The sequence below is a fragment of the Caretta caretta genome, chromosome 1 (genome assembly GCF_965140235.1).
Source record: "Caretta caretta isolate rCarCar2 chromosome 1, rCarCar1.hap1, whole genome shotgun sequence".
NCBI classification, from domain to species: Eukaryota; Metazoa; Chordata; order Testudines; family Cheloniidae; genus Caretta; species Caretta caretta.
In genome coordinates, this window is record NC_134206.1 from 77,287,586 (window position 1) to 77,302,647 (window position 15,062).

The 15,062-nt window shown below is 39.1% G+C and overlaps 1 long non-coding RNA gene across 3 annotated transcripts in view; it reads right to left on the reverse strand.

Annotated features, from left to right (window-relative positions):
- LOC142072246 (uncharacterized) overlaps positions 1-15,062 on the reverse strand; it is a 212,576-nt gene that overhangs the window by 64,916 nt on the left and 132,598 nt on the right. The window contains exon 5 of one of the 3 annotated variants that reach the window (XR_012668696.1): positions 1,990-2,425. The exons of the other annotated variants lie outside the window; for them this stretch is intronic. This is a non-coding gene — a long non-coding RNA (uncharacterized LOC142072246). Of the gene's footprint in view, positions 1-1,989; positions 2,426-15,062 lie in introns of those variants that run through there. 3 annotated transcript variants of the gene reach the window in all.

Sequence of the window (15,062 nt, forward strand, 5' to 3'; positions counted from 1 at the left end):
TCATTCTTTTTATGTGTGATTAAAGGTTATGATTATTACCAGTGTAAGTTATCTGGCAGCATTTTTTTAGTTTGTGGTTTGATCAAGTAAACTTGAAAAGAACATCAATGATAAAAAAAAATATCTTTACCTTTAGCTATAAAAAAGGGACAGATCTGTCACAAGGCTGTCTCCCTTCTCCTAGTTCTTAATATGGAATTTCTGACAAGTGTACAGATTTGCCTTAATTATTTATTCATTTCATTGAAACCATCTTCATCTGCTTTAAATTTCTAATAAGTCTATTTAAATAAAGAGAATCCTATTTGAATGTTGATTTTACATTTAAAAATCCTGAAGGTGTCTGCATTCAGACAGTGGAATCATGTAGTATGTTCTTTTCTGGTGTTACATCCCTTGTTAAAAATTCAAGGTATTGTATAGCAATGATCTTAAAAGACTATCAACAATAGTGGGTCTGATTTTTAAACTTTCATTGTTAAAGTTAGGCATCTAAATTTCTATTTAAGTGACTAAGTCTGCAGTTTGGTTACCAAGTCAGTTATTAGGTGCCTACGCCTGGTTCCTGCCTACAGATTTAGGACAGTTGGCACCAAAGCTTGGAAATTGGGATTAGTGTGTCTACAATGTTTGGGGCCAATCCTGGGAAATAGTGACATAGGATCAGACCATCCTCTTCACTTTCATGAGCACAGAGGAATAAAATCTGGTGGATATGGGGTAGAGGGCATGATATGAATATTTCCCCCATAGCAGTTTCCCCCTCCTCTCCAGACTCAATGGAAGCTTCCTCAATGATGTTCCACAGGTACGGGACTTACAGATGCAGACGTTAGAGGCTAAGATAAACCTCATTGTAATAGGTATGTGTAACCACCATCCTTCCTGGGTATTGTTTGAGAGAGAGAGAGAGAGTAGGAGACAAGAAGAGAAGTACAGAGAAACACTCTGGCACAGCCTGGACTAGAACAGTGTGGTTCTGGCTACAAGAGGTTTGGGGTTCATTTTGTGTTCAGGGAACCAGGACTTTGAAAATTCATTGTAAATAAACGAGATTGTATCAAGGGTACCTGACTTCATCATCAATTTCTCCTCCTAACTGGAAACCCTGCAATTCTGGTTAGTTGTGTAGAATCATAGAATATCAGGGTTGGAAGGGACCTCAGGAGGTCATCAAGTCCAACCCCCTGCTCAAAGCAGGACCAATCCCCCACTAAATCATTGCAGCCAGGGCTTTGTCACGCCTGACCTTAAAAACCTCTAAGGAAGGAGATTCCACCACCTCCCTAGGTAACCCATTCCAGTGCTTCACCACCCTCCTAGTGAAATAGTGTTTCCTAATATCCAACCTAAACCTCCCCCACTGCAACTTGAGACCATTACTTCTTGTTCTGTAAACCACACGCCTCCTGAGTGTGGTACTCTGTCACTGAGACCACTTAGAAGTTAAGGGCAAGGTGGCTTTTAGCTCATGCAGTAGAGGCTCATGCATTTAGCTCCAGAGGTCCCAGATTTGATCCTGCCCGACGACGACCGGCGTCCATTGGTGTTACAGTTGCTCAGGCCCAAAATGGGTAACAGATAATATAATGCATTGTGTACATATAATTAATCATTGTCCTCTTTGAAAACTGTCATCATTAGCTAAAATACATTTTCCCAACATGAGGTGAAATCCTGGCCCCACTGGGGTCAATGGAGAATTTTGCCATTGACTTCAGTAAGATAGGATATCACGACTGTGTGCAAATCCCTCACCATGAGGTGTTTCAGTGTCAGCTGCAGTCAAGGACACCAGGAATGCCTTGCTCTTTAATGCATGTAGTTTGGGGCAAGCTGAGACACAGGACATCTGTAGGGATAACAACAGTTTACTGTGGATCTCCTGAGATTGGTAAATTTTGACGATCAAATTTCATTATTAGTTTTGCAAGACACAAAATTCAATTTCCTAAGGGAATGCTTAGGTAACCTCCTTTATTAGGGCTAATCTCTATTTTAAAGATATCCACAATATACAGCAAATTGTGATTTAGCTTAAAACATTCTATTGTGACACACTGTACCATTTGCTATTTTAAGAACACATCTGTGCAAATTGTTCTCAGAGTCATGATGATGGGAAAAAAGAAAGAATCAATATGGCAACTTCTGAAAGATATTTTAAAATAAAATATTGGCTTGACAAGAACATAAAAAGATGGTGGTAGTAGATGGGGTGGGAGGGAGGAAGGAGAGGAATTCCACATGGACAACAAAAGCCCCAAATGGACGCCTGTGAAATCTTTCCATTCCAGCATACTTTACCAGCAAGGGGGGCTTTGTTCTTTGCTTCACAGATGGTAACAGAAAGAGAACTGAAGGCTCTGCAAGACATTTCACAGAGACACTTTTGACAGGTGATCAAATCATCGAACACTTCTCCCTGCAAAACAATGTTCAGATGTAGTCTAAGCATACACCCTCTGACAGCACGAACATACTTTCCTCTGTGTTGACATTCATTTTAATAATAGCAAATGCAAGCAGAATTTTTGGCTATATATATATATATATATATATGTTTACGATCCAGAACTCTCATCATTTAATGTGTTTCTTGTCTTGAGAATAATGCTTTTAATAGGAAACCTTTTAACTTTTGATATCATGTGAAAAAGTAATATGTAGAATGTGGAAACACTATACAGGCTGTTTAAGAGGTAAATGGTCCTATTCAGTATGGGATTATACATGATGGTGCAGATGCTAGTAATGGTGTTAACATGATGGCTTCCTACTAAATCATGTCCTTGATATTTGGAGCAAAACACATAAATAACATTTCAAGGCTCCTGTCACTCAGAAGCACATTTCTGCAGCATATAAGCATATCTGTCACTCTGCGATGTACACAGAATTTTTAAAAATGTAAACTAAATACACTGATACTAAACTGGGAGGAGTGGTAGATACGCTGGAGGGCAGGGATAGGATACAGAGGGACCTAGACAAATTGGAGGATTGGGCCAAAAGAAATCTGATGAGGTTCAATAAGGATAAGTGCAGGGTCCTGCACTTAGGATGGAAGAACCCAATGCACAGCTACAGACTAGGGACCGAATGGCTAGGCAGCAGTTCTGCGGAAAAGGACCTAGGGGTAACAGTGGACGAGAAGCTGGATATGAGTCAGCAGTGTGCCCTTGTTGCCAGGAAGGCCAATGACATTTTGGGATGTATACGTAGGGGCATAGTGAGCAGATCGAGGGACGTGATCGTTCCCCTCTATTCGACATTGGTGAGGCCTCATCTGGAGTACTGTGACCAGTTTTGGGCCCCACACTACAAGAAGGATGTGGATAAACTGGAGAGAGTCCAGAGAAGGGCAACAAAAATGATTAGGGGTCTGGAACACATGACTTATGAGGAGAGGCTGAGGGAACTGGGATTGTTTAGTCTGCAGAAGAGAAGAATGAGGGGGGATTTGATAGCTGCTTTCAACTACCTGTGAGGTGGTTCCAGAGAGGATGGTTCTAGACTATTCTCAGTGGTAGAAGAGGACAGGACAAGGAGTAATGGTCTCAAGTTGCAGTGGGGGAGGTTTAGGTTGGATATTAGGAAAAACTTTTTCACTAGGAGGGTGGTGAAACACTGGAATGCGTTACCTAGGGAGGTGGTAGAATCTCCTTCCTTAGAAGTTTTTAAGGTCAGGCTTGACAAAGCCCTGGCTGGGATGATTTAATTGGGGATTGGTCCTGCTTTGAGCAGGGGGTTGGACTAGATGACCTCCTGAGGTCCCTTCCAACCCTGATATTCTATGATTCTATGACTCTATGAAACAACATGATCATTTTTAACTCCACATTGTCCAAAAATGTCTCAGGAAGACTTCAATATTTCATAAAAATTGTAATCATAATCATAGTTCAAAGAAATAAATTGCTAGGAAAAACTTCCCTCTAATTCTGGCCTAGATTTGATACTCAGCTTCATCTGACGGCTAATATGAAACATTATGAGTGTCAGATAACCTATCCTATATATTCTAAGTTCTACTTCGCTAAACTTATAGACAATATTAGTGACAAATCTGTTAACATGATCAGTTAACCAATAGCTACTTTTTGTGCAGTACTGAAAAGTTAACAACATAATTTTAGCTGTTTACCTTTTATTAAGATTCATAAATTCCAGTGCCAGCCGGGATCATTGTGATCATCTAGCCTGACCTCCTGTATAATACAGCCATATAATTTTCCCTATATAATTCTTATGGTATATCTTTTAGGAAAAGATCCAATCTTGAGTTAAAAATTGCCAGTCATGGATAATCCACCAAGACCCTTGATAATTTTTTTCCAGTGATTAATTGCTCTGTTAAAAATGTGTGCCTTGTTTCCAGTCTGAATTTGTCCAGCTTCAATTTCTAGCCATTGGATCGTGCTATACCTTTCTCTGTTAGAGAGCATTATCAAATATTTCTTCCCCATGTAGACAATGTAACCAAGTCATTCCTCGAATTTCTCTTTCTTAAGCTAAAAAGACTGATCTTCATGAGTCTATCACTAAAAGCAGAGCCCCTGGAATTCTTTTAATTTTTTAAATAATTTTTCATTTTATTTTTCAGGGATTTTGTGTTATTCTGTTTTATCCCTGGAAGGGCTTGGGTCCTGGAGATCCTGAGGATGGGGGGAGTTCACAGCAAGCCTTCCTTGTAGCTCCAAGTGGTGGCTTCTGTTCCATGGGGCTGTGCCCAGCTTCCTACTTGGTACATTGCCACCTGACACACAAGGTTACAACACCACTTAGCTTTAGTCTATCCTGATAGAGGGGCTGCCAGGTCAGATTTCAATGAATGGCACTGACAACTGAAAATTTCACCCTTTAAGTACATTTCAAAATAATTTTGCTTATGAAAAGTCAAAAAGTATACAATATTTTTTAGCAGGAATTTTCTACTTTTGCAAAGATATTTTCAGGAGTCATATATGTTTTTCTGGGGAGAAGAACCCACATCTAATTGCTCAGCTGTGATTAGTGCTGCTGATGATTCTCGGTGTGGAGTACTGCTCATTTGTGCTGAATCGAACCCTGCAGTTTTCAATATGCTTCACATAAAAGTGCACGAGAAAACTGGTCCCTAATACCAGTAAAAAGGCATCTTTATAGTTATATTTAATTCAGAAGATAATAGGACTGTTAAATATACAGATGTGAACTTTCAGTCTTAATATTCAAATGCCAAGGCTAGTTCAAGAAGCAATTTTACATGTACATCCAGCAGGAAACTCGCAATATATATATAGCACCCTTTAGTTAGTGAGAAATGAATTTAACTCCCAATTCTGCTAACAATTTCTAATAAATAGGGAAGAGAAACACAACTGCTCATTTTAACAATGGTGAACTGAAACTACGGTATTGGGAATGAGCAGTACTAGATTAATTCTAGTTAAAGTGATGCTTTAATTTCATTTCATTTCATTTCATTTGAGTAATTTTTCCTTCAGTTATATTTTTCAATCCACAGTTTAAAGAAAATTTTAGCTTTTCCAGGAAGGCACATTAGCGTCCAAATCCTCTTTATCATACTTCTGTGAGTAGTCGCATTCATTGCAGGGACAATACTTGTGTGTCTAAGATGGGTACGTGATGTGATATCAAACTTGCATCCAATCATTTACAAATCTTCATGAGCGTAATACAAATGTGCAGTACCTAGTAGCCTTTTTTTTTAATGCTTTTCTATTCTGCTTCACTGTACTTCTATATTTTAGCACAATGTATTGCTGTAAGTGTTAAGAAGAGTCATTTTAATAATGGGGTTTATACTCAGCTATGGCCAAGGAGCAACCACAGCACAAGTTATGGGTTTATTGTGCAAAGGTGGTGTATAGCTCACCTTTCTACTGCCCCAAACCTGGGCCTGCTATGTGTAGAGTAGTCCCCGGGTGTAACGACTGCTATAACTTATTTCAGATGCTAACTGCTCCAAAGGGGCAAGATGGTAGTTAAACATCAGCACAGTGTAGCCGTGTTCTGACCATTCCCCCTTTGTTCAGGCCACATTTCCCTGTGTAGGCAGCAGTGATGAGATTTGGTGGAGAAGTTTCTATCCTGGCCCTGTGTCTTCAGTGGATTCCCCTTGCACTAGGATGAATCACCCAGCTCAGATACGTTGGGTTCCTGGCCAGAATCCACCAGTGTTTCAGCACAAAGCATTAAGCACAGCTCAGGATCTCAACCAATATTACTTAGCATATTGCTGCCTTTGCTACTTGTCTGAGAAACAGTGACACATATTCAGCATTGACATATGTATGTAGGAAAGGTGTGTGGTGCCTGCTGTGTTTGTGAGGGAAGCATAAAGTCCTAATTTAGGTCTTCCTTTTTGTACTATTTTGTGGGGGAGACTCCTTTACCTGCTGAGGCAGGAATATGTCATTGTCAATGGCAATGTACTGTGTGGGCTTTCTGGTATAAGAAGTGTCCCATAACTTGGTGTTATGTGTTGCTGTTAAATGGTTTGTGATAGGAGTTATGGCCCTTAACCAACCTCGCTCCCTTTTAAAAGTAGTTTTGCTGTCTGGGTTGCTCATGTGATAACAGTTTGCAGATACCGGGAAGTTCTTGAAAAAGGGGCAAGGATGCACTTCCGCCAAATTCCACCAACCTCCCTGATCGTGTGTGGGGATATTGAGGGAGTAGGGATATTTGAGGTGGGAGAAAAAGGGAAACAGTACAGTGAGGAGGGTAGAGGTGGCGAGACAGTCTGTACTCCCTATCTCCATCAAAATGCATTCCTGGAGACCCAGAGACAGTAAAGTTCCGCATCTGCTCCTCAGGGCCAGCCCTGGCTCCTCAGCAGAGGGGGCTGAAAAATGAAGTTTGTCACGAAAATTTTCATATAAAATGTGTGCCTTTTGTCATTAAAAGAAATTGATATTTGAAATTTTTCAACCAGCTCCACTAGGCAGAGAGGAAAAGTCTCTCTGGAGGTCACAAAACTTTAACAGAAACTTAACCCCCCCAGTGCTCAGGTTTGTAGTCACTCAACCCCAGGCACTCCTTCCCTGATGGAAACAGGGCTTTCAACATAGAACTGTGGGTCCCAAATGTTACTGGCCCACCCACCACCTACTTAAACAATTGTTGTGAAGTGAATGGATGAAATATCAATGCCACTTATCACCAGCAGGTGTCAATATAATGATATATGATGGAATTTCTGGGTTTTGTGTTTTCCTTTTTAAAAACCTAGTAAATTACACACATACAAACTAAGTTAAAAGAACATTTGTGAGGTTGCCAACTCAAGCACTCAAAATTTAGGAAATGCCAAAATTAAGGTTGCCTGTGCATCTTTAATTTGACTTCTGTGTGCATATTCAATATGATATAATCTTTAATTACATGATTACATATTAGGTTTTCTCTTCAGTTTCATGATTAAGGGAGTTGAATGGAACCCTGGAGAGTTGAATTTTGTCTCAATATCTTTCACAGAATTCCTATATATATTACGGACCATGAAATCTGGTCTCCCCCAATGAAATCTGGTCTTTTGTGTGTTTTTACCCTATAGTGTACAGATTTCACAGGGGAGACCAGAGTTTCTCAAATTGGGAGTCCTGACCCAAAAGGGAGTTGCAGGGGGGTCATGAGGTTATTTTAGGAGGCTTGCAGTAATGCCACCCTTACTTCTGCGCTGCCTTGAAAGCACCCAGCTCTGAAAGCAGTGCCCCGCCAGCAGCAGCTCAGAAGTAAGGGTGTCAATATCATACCATGCCACCCTTACTTCCGCATTGCTGCCTTCAGAGCTGGGTGACTGGAGAGTGGTGGTTGCTGACTGAGGGCCCAGCTCTGCAGGCAGTAGAGCAGAAGTAAGGGTGGCAATACCATACCATGCCATCCTTACTTCTGCACTGCTGCTGGCCGCAGCTCTGCCTTCAGAACTGGGCTCCCGGCCAGCAGCCGCAGCTCTCCAGCTGCCCAGCTCTAAGGCAGCGCCGCCACCAGCAGCAGCGCAGAAGTATGGGTAGCAGCACTGCACACCCTCCCTACAATACCCCCCCCCACTCCTTTTGGGTCATGACCCCTATAATTACAGCACCGTGAAATTTCAGCTATAAATCACTGAAATAATGAAATTTATGATTTTTAAAATCCTATGACCGTGAAATTGACCAAAATGGACCATGAATTTGGTAGGGCCATACCTATATGGTGATAGACAAGTCACTTAAACCAACACTTTCATAGCTGATCACTGCAAGTTTCTCATTTGGGGTCTGATGTGCAGACTCCACAAACCTGATTTGCCAATGTCACAGATGCTTCTGAACTTAATGGGAACTTAATTGGAACATATAGGGCTATATGATGATCAGTATTCTGAAATATCAGGACCTTGGTGTCTTCAATTGGGCATCCAGAATTAATGGATATTTTACCTTAATTTCTCTGAGCCTAAGTTCCCAGGATCATCTGATCTCACAGGAGTTGTGAAAATAAGTAAATAAATAAATAAATAAATATTTGTAACTTATTCAGATACTATGGTGATGAGCTTCATAAAAAAGCCCACAAAGACATTAATTCTGTCTTCAGAATAAGGATTACATAGTGTGCAGTAAATAAAGCATGGGACAATTAAGAGAAAACAAAATATTGAATAGATGAATGATGCTGGGGTCCAGTGGAAAAAAGAGCATGTGATCCTGTAATTGAAGAGTATTGTAATGCATCTGCACAATTGGGCCATCCTTAATTCTAGCATTTCCTAATTTATGAGTGCAACCTTAATAAATGGTCTTTTAAAAGTGTATGTGTGCAATAAAAGATGTAATGTTGTTGAGCCTTTCATTTAATGTAATGAGTTTAGTGTTGTTAAAATCAGCATATTGAATATTCCAATTTGGAGATTAATTTGTTGATATTAGCATCCAATGCTGCTGCATAATAATTCTATATAAAACTGAGATGCTGGTGAAGTCAGTCAGTGTCCACATGATAATATACTGTTAACTACAACAATTTCTCATGTTTTCTAGCTTATCTGGAGACATATTGTGATACCCTTACTGGTATTCAGTAGAAGCTTACTCCAGGTGAAGCCACACTGATGTCAGTTCATGGACTAAGCTGCTGCCAAGCTACCGTCCAACAGCATCACAGCCCAACTTTTACTTAGCCAGGGAGTTTCAGACCCTATTTGTGGTATTTGTAGTGTAACATTAATACTTTTATTCCCCGGGAGAGTTTGAGCCCCTCAGTTACAACATTGTTTTCTCCCGAGATTTGATATTTGATGCGGGGGAGTGTTTTATTAGAATGGTATCACTGATGCATTCTTAAGAGAAATGGTCTCAGATGTAGTAATCTCAGTTAGATGAAACACAATCCCCTCCCCCAGCCTCAATATGCTTTCTGTCCTTCTCTAGTGGCTGACCCTGCACAGCTTTTGCAGTAGACGCCCATGCTTTTAAACCTAGAGGTCACCGGCTCAATCCCTGCTTCCTGCAAACCACCCAGCGACATTGCATTACAATTTGTGGCCCATGGGCTTGTAACATGGTACTTCTAGTTTGGTTGACAGAAGGGGAAACTGATCCCAGGACCTCTGGTTCTAAAAGCATGACTAGAGCTGCACAATTGTTTTGTTTGTTTTTTGTTTGGGTGTCAAAGTGAAAAATCAAAAAAAGTAAATTCAGTTTCTCTTTCATTGAAATATTTTTGTTTTTCTTTTCTTTTCTTTTTTTTTCATTTTAGGTATTTTCACACTTTTTTGTTTTTTTTTATTTGTAAATGTAGTTCCATTCCTAAATGAAACTTAGTTTTGAAAATAAAAGTTGAACCAAAATGTTTAGAAATGGTTTTATTTTGGCAATAGCTGAAACAAACTGTTTTGATGTTTTTGAAAAAAAAATCCCAACTTTTCTTTTTTTGGCCCACATTATTTTGATGAAAAATTCTTTTAAAAAAATGTACCCAGCTCTAAGAATAAGCTTTTACTACTTGAGCTAAAACACTCATTTTTTTTTCTAAGCCAAGGTTTTAAGAAGCTCAGCAACTCCAGGCCCAGGTAAAACAGGGGGATAGACAGCAGCTCTGTGAATATGAGTTCTATAGAGAATACGCAGCAGTTGTATCTATGAATGTTTATGTTGGAACTCACAACTAACCTTGGTTTCGTCATTGAAAATCTCTTTCACCCAGCCACTACTAACAAGCATAGTAGAATCTTTCATACCATTCATGTATCTTAATGAACCACAATGAGGGAACGAGAAGAATGGACTACTTGGAAAATTACAAAATGTTCAGTCCAAATGCAGTATGGAGCCCATCGAGGCATATAATGTGCCCTTACCTTCCCAGCATCCATGCTTCTTGCAATATGTAAATGGCCTTATGTGTCACAGAAGTGGGGTTTCCTTTTACTTCTTACAGATTATAGACCAATTACATGGATAAAGCAACTACTTCAGAAAACTTGGTTTCTATTGGAATATTTGAATGTGTCATGTTTGAGTGCACTGGATGAACACATTTACATGTACATCCCAGTACTTGGACTGTCAACCAGCTGTGAAGAAACCAAGGTATTCCAGTTGTATTTTGCCACACAATTATTGTGGCATATCTAATCTAAAGTACAGCTTTGGCAAGTAGCCACTGGCACTTGTACATTTTTAAAAAAATATTAATGGTAATGTCTGAAAGCAGAAGTTGGGTAGTATCTTTTTCACCATGGGATGTACTAAGATAAGGAGCAGCAGCCTAAAATTTAATCTGCTTCATAGCCTACGAAAAGAGGTTGATGAATAGATTTATTTTGCTCTTTGTGAATCCATGATGGAGCTGTTCATCCAAAGAAAGAGAGAGAAATAAACAGAAGCAGCACAGTGAATGATTTCAAATCTGACTTTCTAGTTGGTGCTCAAATGGTGTCCCTCAGAATATACCAATATAGTCCGTTCTTTCCTATATTGATGTTAAAGCGTGTTAGAAAAAACAAACATTGGCCTTCTTACATCTATGTGAGTTGATTCTAAAGAAACAGCCTGCCTTTTTTAAATGGTCAATTAAGCACTTATGATTACAGAACCAAAGAACTGCAGCATTTCTTATAGAAGATACTTAAGGTTTAGCATGACATATAAATCAGCAAACATATTTTAGAACAAGCAAATGGCTAGACATTAGTAATAAGCAGACTGAAAAAATCATGAAAACAATTAAAAATATTTATAGACTATGTTTCATGAAACCAAAATAATACTCATTTTTTCAGGAGATGACTATTTACTGTAAATAATACAGTTAATGCCATACATTCATCATATCCCACATTAATTAGTTTTTTTCTCCCTATTAGAATCTATGAAGCAGTTTTAAGTAGCAATGTCAACAACAGCTAACATGATTAAAACTGCATTCCTATTAAGAATTTTATCTCTGCTTGTATTAATGTTTATTTTAAAATGCTTCTGTGTTGTGGAACCATCTGTTTCTTGCTTGTTATAGTACCTAAGTTTTACAATCATAGGACCCCGGGGAGAGTTTCACCTTTTTTTTTGTGCTATAACAGGCATTCAACAGTTCATTCAGAATAAATATTTTGTCTGAAGTTTGGAAGTTGTATCTAAGAGGAAAATGTTCCTAAACTTTTAAAACTGAAACCTCTCAACAAATGTTCTAATTGTGTTATTATCCTTGCTGGCTGTAAGTCTGACTGAATAACTTTCTTGTAAACATCCCTGGATTTTTATAAGGGAAGGAGGAAAAAAGACACCAGCGTTATCAAAAAGTCACTTTTTTGTATTTATCTAAGAAACCACTCTAGAAATGCAGCTGAGGTGCATTTAAAAATATGACTTTCAAATCTCCTTTTGAAGAGCACAGAAATCAATTAAACAATAAGTATGTTCTCATTTACAAAAGAAATCAATCAGCTGTCATTTTTGATTGATTATTCTGGGATAGAGTGGTGTACAATCTATGAATTTATTACACATTATTCAACTCCCATAAAAACTGCATGTGGATTAAGCATGACAAGTCTCATAGTAAATGGACAAAAAATTTAGTTTCCCTTTTGAAGTCTTGGTTGAAGCATGTGATCATCTGCTCTTGATTTGGTAGGTCATTTCTGGTAAGCACAAAACTATATTACTTTCTAATAAAGGTCAAGGAAATAAGAATTACAAAATATTACATTTTAAAGACATTTTATTATGTACAGAAGGTACATCTGTTTAGTCAATAGGGATTTTTCTGGAGGGGAACCACAAGACTGGGTGATATTAAACAAGACTGAAAATAATACATATTTTCACCAATATGGGACAAGTGTGAGGATAGGTATAGACACAAATATTTTATATAAAAATGGGAGTTTTGGGAACAAGGAGAATATATGGCCATTTGTATTCAGTATTTGTTAATGTACTGCACACATACTTTAGGAAGGAGCAAATCTGTGTCTTTACTTAGGCAAAATGTCTACTGAAGTCTCAGAAGGAAGGAATAAGGCCTGATATTTGGCATGAAATAGTATAATCTGATTTATAAAACTCTGAAGAAGACTAGAAAATGTCCAAACTAGCTGAACAATTATTGTGTATAAGTAACAAAAAATCCCTACAATATACAAAATCTTTGGTGTATACAAAAATCATTAGGTCTGTATTGTGTAATGTAATAGGATGTAATTATGAAAAGTCATATCCATACTCATTCCATAAGTAGCAGTGATAACCACGTGATACTTTATAGAACCATGTGATGAATTGCATTTAGCATGTATTTTAGATCATCTCATCTAATGTCTGCTAATACATTGCCACTGGGACTACTACTAACATTCCCAACCTCTGAGTAGATGCAGTCTATTAAATAAATGAAAGAAATAACAGTGAAGATTGGGGCACAAAGGGAGTGGTGAAGTAGGATTCACTAGTGGAGGGCAGGTTGATGGAGGTACGTTAAGAAATGACAGCAGAGATGTATGGTATATTGTGGATGGAGGTAAGAAGTGTCAGTTTATATTATAATTGCAGGCCAGCAGAATTTCATCTGATTAAACACTTTATGAGGTTTGGTCACTGTGGGTCTGGTCTTCTGCTTTCAGTTCTTTTAAGATTTTGTGAACCAAAACCAACACATTCTAGTCACAGCTGTTTGCTTGTAGTTGACAAAAATTCAAATTCTATAGGAAACTGAAGTGAACTGCATGAAAATTGCAAGGTTGTCATGCTTCTCCCTACCTGAAAACCTGCCTTTCTCCTACCAGGCTTCTGGGACCCTCTTATTTTATGCAGTGTTTGGGATGGGGAGGTGCTGCCCAGTAGCCTATTAACCTCTCCTTTGTCTCTGATGTGGTTGCTGGCTGGCTTCTTCCCTTTTTTTCAGGTTGGAAGTGGCTCTTTAACCCACTTCCCTCTACCATGAGTCTTCTCAGGTTTGCCAAAGGTATACCTCATCCCCTTCCACATACACTGAGGATAGATATTCTGCCCAATTAGCAACAATATGACTCAAAGCCTGCAGAAGCTTCCACTGACACTCTTCCAATTATCTCTTGCTTCAACAGGAACCTGGAATGCTTCAGACTAGAATCACAGATTCATAGAAATATAGATCTGAAAGGAGCCTGAGGAAGTCATCTATCCATTACCCTGCTTTGAGTTAGGACCACCCCCAAGAGATATTTGTCTAACTTTTTTTTTAAATCCTCTCATGACAGGGATTCCACTACCTCCCCTAGGTAACCTGTTCCAGTGCTTAAAAAACCTTATTATCAGAAAGATTTCCCAAATATCTAACCTAAATCTCCCTTGCTGTAAACAAAGCCAACTGCTTCCTATCCAACTCTGGACAGAGAGGATTATTGATCTCCATCCTCTCTATAACAGCCTGGTATATATTGGAAGATTGCTATCAGGTGTGTGCTCTACCCTCTCCCTCACCTCAGCCTTCTCTTATTCAGACTAAACATATCCAATTCTTTCAATCTTTCTTCCCTATTTTCTGACCATTCCTCTTGACCCTATCTAATTTGTCCACATCTTTCTTAAAGTGTGGGACCAAAACTGGACGCAGACGATACCAAGACTAAAAGGATAACCCAGATTTCCACCAATTGGAAAGCATGGAATAGGGAAGATGACCTACCAGTTATCCCCTGATGGCATCTGACTTGGAGAGGGATGGCAGACCACAGGTCTACCACCCATATGTCCACCAGCCAGAAGACTATTTAAGGCCAGGGTGACAGTTGGAACAGTTAGGAGAAGGGGTAAGTTTGGCGGAGAGAGAACACTGAGGTGAAACTCAGTGAAAGAGAAAACTAGCAAAAAGATATAAGGGCTATAATGTCTCAAGGGCACAGTCCATAATAAGGAATGGTGCATTGCTATACCATGCTAGAAGTGACTTCCCTCTTGCTCTGGTCTATATCATGCAGTTTATAACAGCAGCTAGTTCCCACTCCTTGTGTAATGACTCAACTCTGATGGCAAGCACAGTATAGGAGTTGAACCAATTCTCCATCCCATTCATATCCTGTATCTCCTCCCCTTTCCCCCCCCCGCCTCCCGCCACCTAGCTTTGCTGAGGGGAAAGTACAATGAACCTATATGCAGACCTACAGTTCCAGTTAGTTTGTGCGGGGAAGTAAAGAGATAGTTTGGTATCCATTACTTCACTGTGTGGCCACAATGTCCAGAGCAGACTCTTGCCCTAAGCATGAAGATTGCCAGATATGATTCCAATAAGAATAAAATAAGATGAGTTGATGAGGGACTCACTCAGAAAACAGTGCTGTAAGTACTCTGCACACGGAATTCCCATAGACTTTGGGCCTTCTCTTTTCCTTTTTTCCCAATATGTTTTTCATTGATTCATAGATTCCAAAGTCAGAAGGGACACTTTGTGATCATTTAGTCTGATTTTCAGTATAACACAAGCCATAAAACTTCTCCAAAATAATCCCTAGACCATATCTTTTAGAAAAGCATCCAATCTTGATTTAAATATTGCCAGTGAAGGAGAATCCACTTCAACCTTTGATAAACTGT